This window comes from Bombina bombina, chromosome 3, assembly GCF_027579735.1.
Source record: "Bombina bombina isolate aBomBom1 chromosome 3, aBomBom1.pri, whole genome shotgun sequence".
In the NCBI taxonomy this organism is placed as follows: Eukaryota; Metazoa; Chordata; class Amphibia; order Anura; family Bombinatoridae; genus Bombina; species Bombina bombina.
In genome coordinates, this window is record NC_069501.1 from 452,055,882 (window position 1) to 452,076,665 (window position 20,784).

The following is a 20,784-nucleotide window of genomic DNA, read 5'->3' on the forward strand; positions in this document are numbered from 1 at the left end:
GTGGGCTGTTAGGCTCGCGGGGGCTGAAAATGCTTCATTTTATTGCGTCATTCTTGGCGCGGACTTTTTTGGCGCAAAAAATCTTTTTTGTTTCCGGCGTCATACGTGTCGCCGGAAGTTGCGTCATTTTTTGACGTCCTTTTGCGCCAAAAATGTTGGCGTTCCGGATGTGGCGTCATTTTTGGCGCCAAAAAGCATTTAGGCGCCAAATAATGTGGGCGTCTTATTTGGCGCCAAAAAATATGGGCGTCGCTTTTGTCTCCACATTATTTCAGTCTCATTTTTTCTTTGCTTCTGGTTACTAGAAGCTTGTTTATTGGCATTTTTCCCATTCCTGAAACTGTCATTTAAGGAATTTGATCAATTTTGCTTTATATGTTGTTTTTTCTCTTACATATTGCAAGATGTCTCACGTTGCATCTGAGTCAGAAGATACTTCAGGAAAATCGCTGTCTAGTGCTGGAACTACCAAAGCTAAGTGTATCTGCTGTAAACTTTTGGTAGCTATTCCTCCGGCTGTTGTTTGTATTAATTGTCATGACAAACTTGTTAAAGCAGATAATATTTCCTTTAGTAATGTACCATTGCCTGTTGCAGTTCCTTCAACATCTAAGGTGCAGAATGTTCCTGATAACATAAGAGATTTTGTTTCTGAATCCATCAAGAAGGCTATGTCTGTTATTTCTCCTTCTAGTAATGTACCATTGCCTGTTGCAGTTCCTTCAACATCTAAGGTGCAGAATGTTCCTGATAACATAAGAGATTTTGTTTCTGAATCCATCAAGAAGGCTATGTCTGTTATTTCTCCTTCTAGTAAACATAAAAAATCTTTTAAAACTTCTCTCTCTACAGATGAATTTTTAAATGAACATCATCATTCTGATTCTGATGACTCTTCTGGTTCAGAGGATTCTGTCTCAGAGATTGATGCTGATAAATCTTCATATTTATTTAAAATGGAATTTATTCGTTCTTTACTTAAAGAAGTACTAATTGCTTTAGAAATAGAGGATTCTGGTCCTCTTGATACTAATTCTAAACGTTTAGATAAGGTATTTAAATCTCCTGTGGTTATTCCAGAAGTTTTTCCTGTTCCTAATGCTATTTCTGAAGTAATTTCCAGAGAATGGGATAAATTGGGTAATTCATTTACTCCTTCTAAGCGTTTTAAGCAATTATATCCTGTGCCGTCTGACAGATTAGAATTTTGGGACAAAATCCCTAAAGTCGATGGGGCTATTTCTACCCTTGCTAAACGTACTACTATTCCTACGTCAGATGGTACTTCGTTTAAAGATCCTTTAGATAGGAAAATGGAATCCTTTCTAAGAAAAGCTTATCTGTGTTCAGGTAATCTTCTTAGACCTGCTATATCATTGGCTGATGTTGCTGCAGCTTCAACTTTTTGGTTGCAGACTTTAGCGCAACAAGTAACAGATCATGATTCTCATAATATTATTATTCTTCTTCAGCATGCTAATAATTTTATCTGTGATGCCATTTTTGATATTATCAGAGTTGATGTCAGGTTTATGTCTCTAGCTATTTTAGCTAGAAGAGCTTTATGGCTTAAAACTTGGAATGCTGATATGGCTTCTAAATCAACTCTACTTTCCATTTCTTTCCAGGGTAACAAATTATTTGGTTCTCAGTTGGATTCTATTATCTCAACTGTTACTGGTGGGAAAGGAACTTTTTTACCACAGGATAAAAAATCTAAGGGTAAAAACAGGGCTAATAATCGTTTTCGTTCCTTTCGTTTCAACAAAGAACAAAAGCCTGATCCTTCATCCTCAGGAGCAGTTTCAGTTTGGAAACCATCTCCAGTCTGGAATAAATCCAAGCCTTCTAGAAAGGCAAAGCCTGCTTCTAAGTCCACATGAAGGTGCGGCCCTCATTCCAGCTCAGCTGGTAGGGGGCAGGTTACGTTTTTTCAAAGAAATTTGGATCAATTCTGTTCACAATCTTTGGATTCAGAACATTGTTTCAGAAGGGTACAGAATTGGTTTCAAGATGAGACCTCCTGCAAAGAGATTTTTTCTTTCCCGTGTCCCAGTAAATCCAGTGAAAGCTCAAGCATTTCTGAATTGTGTTTCAGATCTAGAGTTGGCTGGAGTAATTATGCCAGTTCCAGTTCTGGAACAGGGGATGGGGTTTTATTCAAATCTCTTCATTGTACCAAAGAAGGAGAATTCCTTCAGACCAGTTCTGGATCTAAAAATATTGAATCGTTATGTAAGGATACCAACGTTCAAAATGGTAACTGTAAGGACTATCTTGCCTTTTGTTCAGCAAGGGCATTATATGTCCACAATAGATTTACAGGATGCATATCTGCATATTCCGATTCATCCAGATCATTATCAGTTCCTGAGATTCTCTTTTCTGGACAAGCATTACCAGTTTGTGGCTCTGCCGTTTGGCCTAGCTACAGCTCCAAGAATTTTTACAAAGGTTCTCGGTGCCCTTCTGTCTGTAATCAGAGAACAGGGTATTGTGGTATTTCCTTATTTGGACGATATCTTGGTACTTGCTCAGTCTTTACATTTAGCAGAATCTCATACGAATCGACTTGTGTTGTTTCTTCAAGATCATGGTTGGAGGATCAATTCACCAAAAAGTTCATTGATTCCTCAGACAAGGGTAACCTTTCTGGGTTTCCAGATGGATTCAGTGTCCATGACTCTGTCTTTAACAGACAAGAGACGTCTAAAATTGATTTCAGCTTGTCGAAACCTTCAGTCACAATCATTCCCTTCGGTAGCCTTATGCATGGAAATTCTAGGTCTTATGACTGCTGCATCGGACGCGATCCCCTTTGCTCGTTTTCACATGCGACCTCTTCAGCTCTGTATGCTGAATCAATGGTGCAAGGATTACACAAAGATATCTCAATTAATATCTTTAAAACCGATTGTACGACACTCTCTAACGTGGTGGACAGATCACCATCGTTTAATTCAGGGGGCTTCTTTTGTGCTTCCGACCTGGACTGTAATTTCAACAGATGCAAGTATCACAGGTTGGGGAGCTGTGTGGGGATCTCTGACGGCACAAGGAGTTTGGGAATCTCAGGAGGTGAGATTACCGATCAATATTTTGGAACTCCGTGCAATTTTCAGAGCTCTTCAGTCTTGGCCTCTTCTGAAGAGAGAATCGTTCATTTGTTTTCAGACAGACAATGTCACTACTGTGGCATACATCAATCATCAAGGAGGGACTCACAGTCCTCTGGCTATGAAAGAAGTATCTCGAATTCTGGTTTGGGCGGAATCCAGCTCCTGTCTAATATCTGCGGTTCATATCCCAGGTATAGACAATTGGGAAGCGGATTATCTCAGTCGCCAAACGTTGCATCCGGGCGAATGGTCTCTTCACCCAGAGGTATTTCTTCAGATTGTTCAAATGTGGGAGCTTCCAGAAATAGATCTGATGGCGTCTCATCTAAACAAGAAACTTCCCAGGTATCTGTCCAGATCCCGGGATCCTCAGGCGGAAGCAGTGGATGCATTATCACTTCCTTGGAAGTATCATCCTGCTTATATCTTTCCGCCTCTAGTTCTTCTTCCAAGAGTAATCTCCAAGATTCTGAAGGAATGCTCGTTTGTTCTGCTGGTAGCTCCGGCATGGCCTCACAGGTTTTGGTATGCGGATCTTGTCCGGATGGCCTCTTGCCATCCGTGGACTCTTCCGCTACGACCAGACCTTCTGTCGCAAGGTCCTTTTTTCCATCAGGATCTCAAATCCTTAAATTTAAAGGTATGGAGATTGAACGCTTGATTCTTGGTCAAAGAGGTTTCTCTGACTCTGTGATTAATACTATGTTACAGGCTCGCAGGCTCGTAAATCTGTATCCAGAGAGATATATTATAGGGTCTGGAAGACTTATATTTCTTGGTGTCTTTCTCATCATTTTTCTTGGCATTCTTTTAGAATTCCGAGAATTTTACAGTTTCTTCAGGATGGTTTAGATAAAGGTTTATCCGCAAGTTCTTTGAAAGGACAAATCTCTGCTCTTTCTGTTCTTTTTCACAGAAAGATTGCTAATCTTCCTGATATTCATTGTTTTGTACAAGCTTTGGTTCGTATAAAACCTGTCATTAAGTCAATTTCTCCTCCTTGGAGTTTGAATTTGGTTCTGGGGGCTCTTCAAGCTCCTCCGTTTGAACCTATGCATTCATTGGACATTAAATTACTTTCTTGGAAAGTTTTGTTCCTTTTGGCAATCTCTTCTGCCTGAAGAGTTTCTGAATTATCTGCTCTTTCTTGTGAGTCTCCTTTTCTGATTTTTCATCAGGATAAGGCAGTGTTGCGAACTTCTTTTGAATTTTTACCTAAAGTTGTGAATTCTAACAACATTAGTAGAGAAATTGTGGTTCCTTCATTATGTCCTAATCCTAAGAATTCTAAGGAGAAATCATTGCATTCTTTGGATGTTGTTAGAGCTTTGAAATATTATGTTGAAGCTACTAAGTCTTTCCGAAAGACTTCTAGTTTATTTGTTATCTTTTCCGGTTCTAGAAAAGGCCAGAAAGCTTCTGCCATTTCTTTGGCATCTTGGTTGAAATCTTTAATTCATCTTGCCTATGTTGAGTCGGGTAAAACTCCGCCTCAAAGGATTACAGCTCATTCTACTAGGTCAGTTTCTACTTCCTGGGCATTTAGGAATGAAGCTTCGATTGATCAGATTTGCAAAGCAGCAACTTGGTCCTCTTTGCATACTTTTACTAAATTCTACCATTTTGATGTATTTTCTTCTTCTGAAGCAGTTTTTGGTAGAAAAGTACTTCAGGCAGCGGTTTCAGTTTGAATCTTCTGCTTATGTTTTTCATTAAACTTTATTTTGGGTGTGGATTATTTTCAGCAGGAATTGGCTGTCTTTATTTTATCCCTCCCTCTCTAGTGACTCTTGCGTGGAAAGATCCACATCTTGGGTAATCATTATCCCATACGTCACTAGCTCATGGACTCTTGCTAATTACATGAAAGAAAACATAATTTATGTAAGAACTTACCTGATAAATTCATTTCTTTCATATTAGCAAGAGTCCATGAGGCCCGCCCTTTTTTTTGGGGTGGTTATGATTTTTGTATAAAGCACAATTATTCCAATTCCTTATTTTATATGCTTTCGCACTTTTTTATCACCCCACTTCTTGGCTATTCGTTAAACTGAATTGTGGGTGTGGTGAGGGGTGTATTTATAGGCATTTTGAGGTTTGGGAAACTTTGCCCCTCCTGGTAGGAATGTATATCCCATACGTCACTAGCTCATGGACTCTTGCTAATATGAAAGAAATGAATTTATCAGGTAAGTTCTTACATAAATTATGTTTTTTTTTTAATAATTTTTATTGAGGTTTAGTTCAAAATACAGAATCAATGCCTTTCAATACAATTGTTTCAAGTAATACAGTCAGAAGTAATAGAACCATAATATACAAAAAATAGCTATATGGCATTCTTTGGATGAGATCAGTACATATCAAGCTTATTTATATGATGGTATGCCTTCTAAATGACACCAGAGGCCACTTTTGGGCCTCACTGTGTTACATAGGACAAGGAGCTACAGAAGACAATCATAAATAATAGGGGACCACTTTTGGGTCCCAACTGGTAAACCTCTATTTTGAGTTTTATACCTTTATTGTTAAATTGAAAGAACACAAACCCCTGCTAGGAAAAAAATAGGAGACTGCTGTATAAGGCTGTCTAATAAAAAAGTAGTATGGATATCTAGCTTATGATGAGTTCTGAAATATAGGGGGATCTAATACCACATTCTTATAGGCTAGTCATGTAACTCAATGGGTTGCAAACCTAATTCTAATACTCGGGTGTGAGAGACTCACTGGGTGATCATTAAGGTGGGGGCTAGAAGTGCTAAGTGTAAGTGACATGCTGTTCTGAGTTAGAGCTCCCCTAAGAATGTAATAATCTGTGTGTAGTGTAGGTAAGCAGCAACCATATGATGTGCAGTTTAATATATAAATTGTAGAAAAGAGCAGCAGCACCACACTTTATGAACTTTTAACTGCTTTTAATGATGAAACATACAGGAAAGCAACGACGTTTCGGTCATCAACTGACCTTAATCATGTTGTATACAAAAGTAACTAAACACACTACTTAAATAGCTATATGGGGAGGGGTCACAGATACCTGTGTGGGTGTGAACCCATATAGTTAACACTTTCATATATCAAACATAATATTGTTCTCAAGCTCCCACTAGTGGATAGAGGTACTTCATTTTAAGCTTCTATAGTGACCTATAAGACAAGATATAAATATATATATATTATACAAATATCAATTTAAGATATTCTGACTTCTCAAAAAGCAAATATTACAAAAACAAAGTATGTGCATAGTTACCACACTTATAACAATATATCCAGATAACACCTTAATGTAGTATATTCACAGTGTTACTTGCCAGTCTATTTCCTTATTCATTCCTAGAGGGGCAAGAGTTTGTAATGTATAAATCCAAAATGTCTCTCTGCTTTTGAGAATAGATTGCCTGTCTCCACCTCTCCTAGGCCTCTTAATCTGTTCTATGACCTGGAATCTCAATTGGGAGATAGTGTGGCCTGCCTGTAAGAAATGGTTAGAGACTGAAGCGTCCCTATTCCCACATCTTATATTGGATTTGTGTTCAACAATCCTATCCCTTATCCTACGTGTAGACTCACCTATATAAATCTTTGAGCATGGACATTTGATTAAATAAATCACATACTCTGAGTTACATGTAAAGTAACCAGGGATTTTATATTTCTTACCGGTCAGGGGATGTAGGAAATAGTCACCTCTAATTACATTATTGCAATTACAACACCCTAGGCATGGGAAACAACCGAATTTTGGTTTAGATATATATGTTTGTGTCTGTTTTTTACCAGAGCCTAAATCTGCTCTTACTAGTTTATCCCTTAGGTTTTTACACTTTCTATAAGCTGGCATAGGTGGTAATTCAAATTCTTTAATTTGAGGGTTAAGATCTTTAATAACAGACCAGTGTTTCCTAATAATGTTGTTAATATTTTTGCTAAGTGGGTTGAATTGTGAGACAAAGACCATACGTTTATTATCTTTTTTCTGCCTCATTGTATTGCCTCTCAGGATAGAATGTCTAGGAATTTCACTGACTTCTTCTATCTGTTTCTGGATAAGTTGTTTGGGAAAACCTCTCTCAATAAACAGTTTACCCATTTCAAGTAATCTAGTATGTGCTATACTGTCATCTGAGACAATTTTCTTGACCCTCAGGAGTTGGCTTCTAGGAAGGCTATTAATCAAATGAGGGGGGTGGGCACTTTCGTACCTCAGAAGACTATTTCTGTCACTCTCTTTCCTATATAGGTCAATTTTTAATGTCCTCCCATCTTTGATTACCTTAGTATCTAGAAAAGCCACTGACTCTTCACTGAAGGTCAACTTAAATTTGATGTGTCTAGTAGACACGTTCAAATCAGCCACAAATTCCTGTAGGGAGTCAATGTCGCCCCCCCATATGCCAAACACATCATCGATATATCTGAACCAACATAGTCCATATTGTTGAAACAACTGGTTAGTGTATACAAATCTCTCCTCATATACATTCATAAAGATGTTGGCATATGTGGGGGCGACATATGACCCCATAGCGGTACCTTGACATTGTAGGTAAAATTGATCCTGAAAAAGGAAAAAATTGCAGTAGAGGATGAGTTGTAATAATCCTAAAATAAATTCACAATGAATGTTAGAAAATCTATCATTACTCTGAATAGCCTGTCCAATAGCCCCTAAGCCACTTGTATGTGTAATGGATGTGTAAAGACTATTCACATCAAGGGTAAAAAGGATAAATTTCTCACTTGACACACTTAATTCCTCTAATTTCACAAGGAAGTCACCTGTGTCCTTAATATAGGACATAGATTCCATAGCTAATGGTCTAAGTAGTTTGTCAAGGTATTTGGATACATTTGTCATGATCGAGTTAGTACTGGCAACAATTAGACGGCCAGGGGGGGCCTCTCTGTTCTTGTGTATTTTGGGTAATGTATAAAATACAGGTGTAACAAATTCTTCAATCAACAGAAATTTTTGTTCTTTTTCAGTTATCACCCCATTACACATTGCTTTATTAATATATTTAGCCAACTCACGTTGTACCTCAAATGTTGGGTCTCTGTCTAGTAATTTATACACAGTGTTATCTTGTAATTGGCCCCTAATCTCTTGAATATAGTATTTCTTATCAAGAATGACGGTGGCTCCGCCCTTATCTGCTGGCTTGCAAATAATCTCACTATTGTTTTTCAAACTTAATAGTGCATCGTTTTCAGATCTAGAGAAATTACTCTGTAGGGTTTTCCTGTCCCTATCTGTGACTAGCTGTTTTTGTTTAAGTACATCTATATCCCTCAGAACTAGCTGTATAAAAGTTTCTATGCTGTTGTTATGCACCTGAGGATTAAAATTACTTTTACATCTAAGACCCAAATTTTTGAGAGACAAAGGTTTATTACCATACTCAAAGTCCGCATTAGTATTATGTCCTTGAACACCCTGTAATTGTCCAAAATATGCCTTTAGTTTAATATTGCGGAATAAAGTATGTAATTCTCTTTGTAGCTGAAAAAAGTCACATTTCGGTATGGGACAGAATGACAGTCCTTTGTTGACTACCTGTTTCTCTATGTCTGTTAGAGTATGTTTGGAAATATTCACCATCAGTTCTGCTTGTTCTTGTTCCGTGCCGTCCTCTGTGGCCTGGCTTCTTTCGTTTTGGTATCCATTGTTTTTCCGGCGGTGCTTCCGACCGCCCCTGCGTCTCCTTTGGAGTCCCCCGACGTGTCGCTTGTGGATGACGTAGAAGATGCGCCTGTGTCGCGCATCCGACGTTGCCGTCTCCAATTGGTCGACCCTTGTCGCCTCCTATCATCGTAATTGGGATCCGTTGCCCATCGATACACCATACCACTGCGGTAGTCATCTTCGTCCCTCTGGAACTTTTGGCGTTTTCGTGCCTCAATGACCTTCTTCATTTCTGCAATATTACTGTTCACAGATTGCAGTAATTTGTTAACTATATGGGTTCACACCCACACAGGTATCTGTGACCCCTCCCCATATAGCTATTTAAGTAGTGTGTTTAGTTACTTTTGTATACAACATGATTAAGGTCAGTTGATGACCGAAACGTTGTTGCTTTCCTGTATGTTTCATCATTAAAAGCAGTTAAAAGTTCATAAAGTGTGGTGCTGCTGCTCTTTTCTACAATTTGTCTACTTCGGGGGTTAGTGCAGAAACCCCTGTAGCGTGCACCCCAAATTGGATGGTGAGTGCTGGGCCCATCTCTATTTTTCAGTTTAATATACAACCTTGTGAGTTGTATTAATTCTAAGCCTAGCAACCCCTGTATCTAGTGGTTCGCTGGTGCCCAGTGCCCCATCATTGAAAATATAATATAAATTAGAATAAACTTATAATAAATAGAGGGGCAAATATGTTTCTCCTCAAAAAGTATAGATTTACTCATATTTCCACTATCTTTTAACCGCTATATACATCCGGGGGAGGATAAACAAGATAAGTCCAGCTGTCTCGGCCGCCGACCCTGGGCAACTACCTTATGAGAAAATAGCAGAGTTAATTGGGGATAATACAGAACATTATGAGTGATAAAAGGAAAACAGAAAAAAATATTGAGTTGGCATATGGTGACCACATATGAGACAATATAATACAAACTGTAGTTATAAATCAAGGGGGTACATAGATAATTGTACATGGTTGTTTACAAGTAAACTTATAAAATAAATAAATTGCACGTTAAGTGTTTAAAGATAAGGGGAGAGTGAGGACCACTTGTTGAGATATTAATGAAGCCTCTAAATGGGAACCTTTACAATATAGGGTGAGACAGAAACCTGCCATCTCAGGGAATGCTAAATTCACTATATTCTATATATTACTAGAGGTCACATAAACTATCTAGTGGTAGTGCATGCTTGGATCAGGCTAGTATAGAATAAAGGGTACGTAAAAGTGGTCTTTCCCAGCTAGATTAAAGCTGATCTGTAGAATACTATAGTGCAAAAACCACTTTATATATAGCTATCATCAAAGATGACCCAACATTAATCTCCTATAATGCTGTGGGTAAGAAACAGCAATCAACTAACCAGGCCATCAACAATGGGTTAACAGGGAAATGAACACAACTTGTTAAAACATAGCTATCAAACTTCAGATTAGGTCTGCATGTTTAGGCAAACTACAAGGTCTGTTTGTCATGCGGGTGAAAGCAAAGTCACATTGGAAAATAGCAAGCAGGCTCAGTGGCCTCCACCTCACACTACAGCAAATCTAACCCACTCCAATGCGAAGTACCAAGGTGATCTTCCGGCACAGACCATAGTGGGGTGTAGTGGGTTTTGGTAAGTCATAAAGTGCTCCAAACACTCTCACCCTCAGACATCATCGTCCAATAATATAGTGCACTTGCAAAGCCCAGAGACCGGGTCCCAGAGTCCACATATAGCAGAGCAGCATCTAGCTGCACGATGTACACTGCATCTGTTAAAAGCCGCTTACTGATTAGAGCTGTCTTAGACTCCGTCGTGGCTAACGTTGATAGTTGTTTGCCTGCAGTTTGGGGAGCAGCTTTTTCTTCGCTCTCATTTGCAGCAGCCGCTACAAGTACCTGTTTAGGAGAGGGAGTGGGTAGGCTTGTCTCCATCCAGCAGTCGCAAGCCATCGGTAAGACAGTAGATCTCTCCACCCTGCTTCTGAAGGACTTGTGATTAACTTTGTTCCCCCTCTCTTCATGTTCTACTAGAGCTATCTCAGGGTCCCATTGAGCATTAGTAGCACTGTACGGTGCCTGTTCAGCCAGCGTTATGTCCTCCTCCATGCCAGATAGCTGAGTGTGCTCCACATGAGCAAGCTGTGTAGAAGTACAATCGCCAGTGTAAGTAAATGCCATGCGTAGCTTCTTGTCAAACTCAACTTGGTAGTTGTCAAGCAGACCGCGTACTTCCAGCAAGATAAACTTGACAGCCTCCATTTTAAACTTCTGTGGTAGTGTCTGTGCAGGTAATGTAGCTAGGAAAAAGGTCCTGCAGTGTCTTGCGGAATAACACTGCCTTTTAACGACAGGAACACATAAGTGTCCCGCCGGGGGGTTAGTTAATAGGCCGCAACCTTCAAAGCAATCCGGTGAGCTGGTTCTGATGTCAAACCTAGGATAAGTGGTAGTATTCGTGAGTGCTGCATTTGCCACACAATATTTTGCAAGAATCAGTATTCTATGGGGTGTAAGATAGAAGGTAGTGTGCAAATTAGTGTTAAGGTTTGAAGAAGTAGATAATCTTGCGACCTATCATGGCCGCCACCCGGAAGTTCCCCCCGACAGTAAACATTTTTGAATTAAGTCTGAAATTGTAATTTTTCCAGTCCTGTAATCTGGAAGAGCACAAAACCTGACCCAGCAACATATATACTATGTGGCCTAAAGTATGTGGACACCTGACCATCACACCTATATGAGCTTTTTGGACATCCCATTCCAAAACCATGGGCATTACTATGGAGTTTCCCCTCCCTTTGTGGCTATAACAGCTGCAATTCTTCTGGGGAGGATTTTCTCTTTTTGAAGTGCCCATTCAATCAAAAGATTTATAAGGAAATTAGAAAATTACTTGATTTTGTGTTGGGAACCAAATGGTCAGAGATTGGTCTGCAGATTCTTATCTGTGAAGCTGTAGAATAGTCTGTAAAAAGGCAAAAGGTCAGCCACAGAAGAACCAACCAAAACTAGGCATCAGGATAAAACTAGTAGGCAAGCTCTAACCAGAAAGCAGTTCCAAGGGTCTTTACCCAGTAAATCAATCTGTAAGTAATATAACTTTATAAAGGTATCAGAAAGGTAGCATGTGACTGAAATTTTACCAAGGTCAAAACCAGGAGGACATGCCAGGAACCAGATTGCTTCAGTCTACATGTGAAATAACTAAGTCCTGAATCCTAGTCTGAAATTACCTTTTAACACCTCCCCATTCAGACCTGGTGCCAGAAACAATGTCAGGGTCACTTCTGAAAGCTGCCTTTGGTAAGCCCAAACTCCCTTAACAGGGCCCCTGGCCCTCACATGAGCAGTCTCTCCACTCCTAGCGTGCTAGACGGCTCCATTATCCAAAACAGTGTGGCTTCCAGAGCACTGCAGCACTCGACACCGGGTGAGTATAGAGCGGTTCCTGACTCACCTCACAACTTTATAAAATAACATTTGTGAGGTCAGGGACTAATGTTGGATGAGAAGGTCTGACTTACAGTAATCATGCCAATTAATCTCAAATGTGTCTAGTGGGGTTGAGGTCAGAGCTCTGTGCAGGCCACTTGAGATCCTCCACACCAAACTCGACAAACCATGTCTTCATGTATGTTGCTTTGTTAATAGGGGCACAGTCATGCTGAAACATGAAATGGCCTTCCCCAAACTTTTGCAACAAAGCTGGAAGCACGTGGGGCACGATCCGATATGCAGCGTCACCTGCAAAAGCCGGCGACGCCAGATTTTGCGCGATTTTGGTATTACATATACGGCGTAGCATACAAGTTACGCGCGTATATTTCAGCCTTTGCCCATATTTTTTTTACCCATAGACTGACATAGAAAGACGCGCAATTTGGTATCCAATACACAGCGTAAGGACTTACGCATGCTGAATTCAGAAAATCTACTCCATTCTCATCTTGCCACAAATTGCAGGTGCAGTAACCCTTGCACTGACTAAAAAAACAACGTAACTCTCTGAAGGCCTAACAAATGCATGCTCAATAACATACATATCAGCCGCATGATCTCAAACAGTTAAACCTCTTCCAAGCATTTATTATTCCTGCCCCTGCAAGTGTGTCAAACCAATCACAAACAGCACAACCTCTCAACATGAAGCCTAAAAAACCCGCCAATGCACATCCTCATTAGCCACCATGTTTCCCCTGCTTTCCATAGGGAGGCAGCATCATGGGGCACAAAAAAGGGTGCATCATGCGGCGCAAGGGGTGCTGGAAGCCCTACAAACCCCTGTTATTCCATCTATACATTCTGAATCTATAGTTGCTGCTGAGGTCCCTGGTCATGGTGCTGCCCCTGCTGCAGCTGGTCATAGAATTACATACTGCGGATTTCCACTGCATGTAAGTGAAACTACTACATCCCACCCCCCTTCCCTTAACCACCCTATTTACTGAAAATATCTCATTTGTTTAATTCATGTTTAGGTCACTATGATTTATTGACTATCATTAAGAAGAATGAAAATGGATGTTTATACCTTATGTTCACACCTTCTGTAAATACATTATTATATATATATATATATATATATATATATATATATATACCCAGCCATGTGTCAATTTCTACTGGATGTGAGAAACCTTGATTTACATCTTATAAGTGAATATTACTATATGTACCCTTCATACACAACTATGTGATGTGGTTTATAGAACATGAATATGTCATAAACATGATAATATTACCTTTTTTGGGCCATTTACACACAGGCCTTATTATATGTTTTAACAATATTAGTGTACTAAAACACCCCTCACATGGATGTGGATGACAATTATATGGTAAATAACAGAGGACAAGATTTATGGTGAACTATAAGAATATTTATTTCTTTTTAGGCTTCTTGGATGAGGGGGCTGAGGTGACTGTAGTGGATTTCCTTGTTCTCCTGGTTTGTGAAGATTCAGATGTTTCTGCTGGAGTGCTGGCCACAGATGATAGGCTGGAGGCAGTGTCCTGCTGGTGTGTAAAGTGCTCAACCAACACACCCAAGAGTTGATTTTGTTCCCGCCATCTATTGTCCATCTGCATATCAGACAGAATTCTCATCATCTGCGACTGGTTTTGAACAATTCCACTTAATCATGCTGCCATGTCCCTCTGCAGCTCTATGCTACGCTTGTGTAACCTCTCTTGGCTCCTGTGAAACCTCTGTTGGCCTCTTTGTCTGCTCTCGCAGCTTGTTATGAGCCTCCTCTGGAGTGAAATGTATTCCTCACCCAGGGGAGAATACAGTGCATCCACAGGCTCTTGAGCAGCAGGGCTTCTAGGTGCTTGAGGTGCAGGTTCAGCTGCATCTGCTGGTGCTTGTGGGACATCTTCAACTGCATCTGCTGGTGCTTGTGGGACATCTTCAGCTGCATCTGCTGGTGCTTGAGTACTTTCAGCTATATGCTCATCTGCAGATGGTGGAGCTCTCCCAAGGGAAGAGGATGGTGGAGCTCTCCCAAGTGAAGAAGATGGTGGAGCTCTCCCAAGGGAAGAGGATGGTGGAGCTCTCAGGGTGGATTGATAGTCCCACGGATGTCCAGTGTGTGACCACTCAGCCTGTCCAGTTGGCACTTCTTGTGACATACCCTGTGTGTAAAAGCCATGACTGCCCTGAGATTATGTTGGGGGGTAAAGACATGGACCCTTTGTGGCTGACGTGGCTCCCCCTCAAAGCCAAAAGAAGAATATTCCTCTGGCCAGGAATCTTGCCAAGGTTCATATGTCAATGGTGGTGGTATCACTTCTGGGTCCTCAACTGAATCCATCCAACCCTGCTCATGCCTGGGAGCATAATGTTCACATGGTTGCCTGAAGATTGGTGGAGGTGGCTGCATGCCTGTGACTGGTGGTGGTGGTGGAGGTGGCTGCATGCCTGTGACTGGTGGTGGTGGTGGAGGTGGCTGCATGCCTGTGACTGGTGGTGGTGGTGGAGGTGGCGGCATGCCTGTTTGCATCCTCGCGACAGGAGGTTCTGTGGAGGAGTCAAATGATGAGAGGGATTAGTAAAGCCATATATATGTCCATGTGGGCATACAATGTACATTGATACATGCTAGGGCCTATACTCATTCTCATGTCAAACTCTAAAACATGCATGTGCACATTGTGATTTGTGATATGAGGGATTTTTATCTGCACAGTATACAGGTATGTGTTTCATACAATAGTTATGTGTACATGTCAATGATGGAAAAAATGTGTTCTTTAAGTGACACTATGGTCACACAATTTACTTTAGCCTGATGTAGGCACAGAACCTCATTAGCCACCATGTTTCCCCTGCTTTCCATAGGGAGGCAGCATCATGGGGCACAAAAAAGGGTGCATCATGCGGCGCAAGGGGTGCTGGAAGCCCTACAAATCCCTGTTATTCCATCTATACATTCTGAATCTATAGTTGCTGCTGAGGTCCCTGGTCATGGTGCTGCCCCTGCTGCAGCTGGTCATAGAATTACATACTGTGGATTTCCACTGCATGTAAGTGAAACTACTACATCCCACCCCCCTTCCCTTAACCACCCTATTTACTGAAAATATCTCATTTGTTTAATTCATGTTTAGGTCACTATGATTTATTGACTATCATTAAGAAGAATGAAAATGGATGTTTATACCTTATGTTCACACCTTCTGTAAATACATTAATATATATATATATATATATATATATATATATATATATATATATATATATATATATATATATATATATATATATATATATATATATATATATATATATATACCCAGCCATGTGTCAATTTCTACTGGATGTGAGAAACCTTGATTTACATCTTATAAGTGAATATTACTATATGTACCCTTCATACACAACTATGTGATGTGGTTTATAGAACATGAATATGTCATAAACATGATAATATTACCTTTTTTGGGCCATTTACACACAGGCCTTATTATATGTTTTAACAATATTAGTGTACTAAAACACCCCTCACATGGATGTGGATGACAATTATATGGTAAATAACAGAGGACAAGATTTATGGTGAACTATAAGAATATTTATTTCTTTTTAGGCTTCTTGGATGAGGGGGCTGAGGTGACTGTAGTGGATTTCCTTGTTCTCCTGGTTTGTGAAGATTCAGATGTTTCTGCTGGAGTGCTGGCCACAGATGATAGGCTGGAGGCAGTGTCCTGCTGGTGTGTAAAGTGCTCAACCAACACACCCAAGAGTTGATTTTGTTCCCGCCATCTATTGTCCATCTGCATATCAGACAGAATTCTCATCATCTGCGACTGGTTTTGAACAATTCCACTTAATCATGCTGCCATGTCCCTATGCAGCTCTATGCTACGTTTGTGTAACCTCTCTTGGCTCCTGTGAAACCTCTGTTGGCCTCTTTGTCTGCTCTCGCAGCTTGTTATGAGCCTCCTCTGGAGTGAAATGTATTCCTCACCCAGGGGAGAATACAGTGCATCCACAGGCTCTTGAGCAGCAGGGCTTCTAGGTGCTTGAGGTGCAGGTTCAGCTGCATCTGCTGGTGCTTGTGGGACATCTTCAACTGCATCTGCTGGTGCTTGTGGGACATCTTCAGCTGCATCTGCTGGTGCTTGAGTACTTTCAGCTATATGCTCATCTGCAGATGGTGGAGCTCTCCCAAGGGAAGAGGATGGTGGAGCTCTCCCAAGTGAAGAGGATGGTGGAGCTCTCCCAAGGGAAGAGGATGGTGGAGCTCTCAGGGTGGATTGATAGTCCCACGGATGTCCAGTGTGTGACCACTCAGCCTGTCCAGTTGGCACTTCTTGTGACATACCCTGTGTGTAAAAGCCATGACTGCCCTGAGATTGTGTTGGGGGGTAAAGACATGGACCCTTTGTGGCTGACGTGGCTCCCCCTCAAAGCCAAAAGAAGAATATTCCTCTGGCCAGGAATCTTGCCAAGGGTCATATGTCAATGGTGGTGGCATCACTTCTGGGTCCTCAACTGAATCCATCCAACCCTGCTCATGCCTGGGAGCATAATGTTCACATGGTTGCCTGAAGATTGGTGGAGGTGGCTGCATGCCTGTGACTGGTGGTGGTGGTGGAGGTGGCTGCATGCCTGTGACTGGTGGTGGTGGTGGAGGTGGCTGCATGCCTGTGACTGGTGGTGGTGGTGGAGGTGGCGGCATGCCTGTTTGCATCCTCGTGACAGGAGGTTCTGTGGAGGAGTCAAATGATGAGAGGGATTAGTACAGCCATATATATGTCCATGTGGGCATACAATGTACATTGATACATGCTAGGGCCTATACTCATTCTCATGTCAAACTCTAAAACATGCATGTGCACATTGTGATTTGTGATATGAGGGATTTTTATCTGCACAGTATACAGGTATGTGTTTCATACAATAGTTATGTGTACATGTCAATGATGGAAAAAATGTGTTCTTTAAGTGACACTATGGTCACACAATTTACTTTAGCCTGATGTAGGCACAGAACCTGCTTTCTGAGCTACAAGTATTGTGATGTCTATAGTGTCCATTTACTGAAAACTCTACATGTGGCTTGTGGCCTGTGTTACTCTGAGACATGTTAGTATTGCACTATTCCACCTCATATGATGAATTGCATTGTGTTAAGTAGCATTAATGTCAAATATAATTGTAGATGTTTTTGTTAGTAGGCCAAATATCATGCTCCTCATTGTGTACATGAATGTGTGACATTAAAGGATGTTATATCTCAAATACATATCATACTGGTGTGTGGGATGTTACTCACCAGCATGATGTGCTGTGGTTGCAGCCCATGAGTCATGAGCCCCTGGAAGTCCACGGACTGCGGTGATACTCAGGGACCTGCGTATCATCTCCTGCCAGGTGTTGTATTCTGTGTCCAGGGGTGGACCACCACCTGTTCCCCTCTGGTGCATGGCTTCCTGCCCATCTTTTCTTTCACCCGCCTCTTACAGTCATTCCACCTTTTTTAAGGCCCTCAACAGTCCTCCTCTGCGGGGCCACACTGTTGACGGCATCCTCTACCACCAACCATGCTGTTTTACGCCTTTTGACAACGCCTTTGCCCTTCTCCTGGCCAAAGAGGGCACTGTGATTGTCCATGATGGCCTGGACAAGGGCAACATTCTCATCGAATGAGAAGTTTGGACATCTCATCCTCTCATCCTCTGTGGACAGCTGGCTTGCTCCCTGTGATGTCCCTGGTGTGGGTTCCTCCCTATCCTCTCCCTCCTCCCCCCTTCTGTCCCCATGTGCACCCCCTGTCCCTCTTCTAGATGTGCCTTATCTCTGGGGCTCTCGGGTATCTCCCCTCCCATCATCCCTTCTAGCTCTCCCTCTCCCCACTCCACTTACTCCCTGACAGGGACCCCACTGCTCCTTCTGTCCTCTACAATACTCCTCTCCCCTCTTCCCCTCCGCCCTACCTCTCCCTGCCATCCTCACACTACACACACTCACACACTCACACTCACTCCCAGTTCAATCACACACAATCACAACCAAACACTCAGCCTATCTCACTGTAAAATTTAAATAAAATGTGTGAGGTGTTATAAAAAAAAGTGTTGTGTATTTGTATATGTATGTATGCAAAATGTGTGCAATATGTAAAAATATGTGTAAGTGTACAAGCTTAAACAACCAACAATGCGACCTAACTAACTCCTCTGTTTGTGCCTCTCTCTCTACTCTGACTAATCCTCCACTCCAGTGTAGTGTGCTGTAGCTCAACGAACCATCCAAACACACTGAAGAAAATGGCGGCTGCGCATGGGTTTATATATGAATTTTGAATAGCGTAATTACGTGGCGCATTTATTTGAAATCGCGGTTCATTTTTATGAGTGTTATCCTAATTTGCATATAACTACTCTTTATTGAGACTTTACGTGGACAAAATACAGGCGTAAGTGACTTGCGACAACTAAAATGTGTATTTGCGCACTTTTCGGAAGATCGCCAGTTTGTCCTACTTACGCCAGTTAAGCATCTAATGGCGCAGTATATGTAATACCCCGATGTGCGAGGTGAAATTACGGGCGGCGCGGGTTCCCTCGCTTGCACCGAGAACTACGCCGTATATCAGATCGCGCCCCTAATTGTCTAAAATGTCTCTGCATCCTACATCATTAAAGTGACATGAAACCCATCTAGGCAAGCTCAGGAGCAGCAAATAACCTAGGTTCTAGCTGCTGATTGGTGGCTGCATATATATACTGATTGTCATTGGCTCACCCATGTGTTCAGTTAGAAACCAGTAGTGCAAAGCTGCTTCTTCAACAAATGATACCAAGAGAATGAAACTAATTAGATAGTCAAATAGAAAGTTGTTTAAAATTGTATTCTCTATCTGAATCATGAAAGAAAAAATAGTAGACCTCTCCTATCATCTGCAACATCCAGATTCTTCCAAGAAGCTTAAACCATATTTATACAATATAAATAAAATAAATCAATATTTATTAAAACAATAATAAGATAGAGATCTCTATGGGGCCTATTTAACAAAGGTCTGTCGGACCTGATCCGACAGTGCGGACCTGATCCGACAGACCTCGCTGAATGCGGAGAGCAATACGCTCTCTGTATTCAGCATTGCACCAGCAGCTTTTGTGAGTTGCTGATGCAGCGCCGCCCCCGCAGATTCCCCAGCAGGGGGGTGTCAATCAACCTGATCGTACTCGAACGGGTTGAATTGCGGCGATGTCTGTCCGCCTGCTCAGAGCAGGCGGACAGGTTATGGAGCAGCGGCCCTCTAGCTCCATTCGGAGTTTGATAAATGGGCCCCTAGATATCAGTTAAGAACAATGATGAATTTAAAAATATTAGAGACAACTGTATGTCTCTTACGGCCCTCTAAGGCCAATCAGTACTAAGTGTTAGAAATCCCCAGTGGGGCGTAACTAAATATCCAATCTCTATGTGCACCTAAATAATCATTACCTTAGGAGTGCATACATCACACCGAGGCACTAAGGATCACAAACTTTATATTTTGCTCCCATCTGGTCATTTTTTCAGGTGCTTTTTAGTCGTATACTTCTCCTTTTAACCTATTTTATTATTTTTTATTTTCACATTTTTACATTTTTCATTTGTGACCTTTTTTTCACCAATCCACGTTTTTTAATATTTTTTTTATTATAATTGAGATTGGAATCACTGGATCACCATCTTCACTGCATCGCACCAGGCTAGGATCAATATAACAGACAATCATTGTCTTTTGTCCTGTGGTACAGATTCACCTACCAATTCATTTGGATTTTATCTGTGACTATTATTTAGGTGCACCTAGAGATTGGACATTTAGTTACGCCCTACTGGGGATTTCTAACACTTAGTACTGATTGGCCTTAGAGGGCCGTAATAGACATACAGTTGTCTCTAATGTTTTTAAATTCATCATTGTTCTTAAAGTGAAAGTAAATCCTAGCTTTTAACAAATGCTAGGATTGACTTTTGAAACAAATAAAGGGGACTTTCATTCATGAAGTATAAGATACTTCATGTAGAAAGCTCCTTTATTTGTTTTAACCGATCGCCGTTTTTAGCTGCTACAGCAGCCCACGGCTAAAAAATTTTTTGCTAAGAGGTGACGTTTTCACCTCTTAGCCAATAGCCGTGCGGTAAATACGGCTCCCATGGGCGCCAAGCCAGATTTACTGCACAGCTATTGGCTACGAGGTGAAAACGTCACCTCTTAGCAGAATTTTTTTTTAGCCGTGGGCTGCTGTAGCAGCTAAAAACGGCGATAGGTTAAAACAAATAAAGTAGCTTTCTACATGAAGTATCTTATACTTCATGAATAAAAGTCCCCTTTATTTGTTTCAAAAGTCAATCCTAGTGTTTGTAAAACGCTAGGATTTACTTTCACTGATATATAGAGATCTCTATCTTATTATTGTTTTAATAAATATTGTTTTTTTTTTATTTATATTGTATGAATATGGTT

General features: G+C 41.0%; 1 long non-coding RNA gene across 1 annotated transcript in view; it reads left to right on the forward strand.

The window, feature by feature from the left end:
- Positions 1–13,721, forward strand: part of LOC128653421 (uncharacterized) — a 98,522-nt gene extending 84,801 nt beyond the window's left edge. Inside the window, exon 3 of the long non-coding RNA XR_008401352.1 lies at positions 13,708–13,721. This is a non-coding gene — a long non-coding RNA (uncharacterized LOC128653421). The remainder of the gene's footprint in view (positions 1–13,707) is intronic.
- The last annotated feature ends 7,063 nt before the right edge of the window (positions 13,722–20,784 follow it).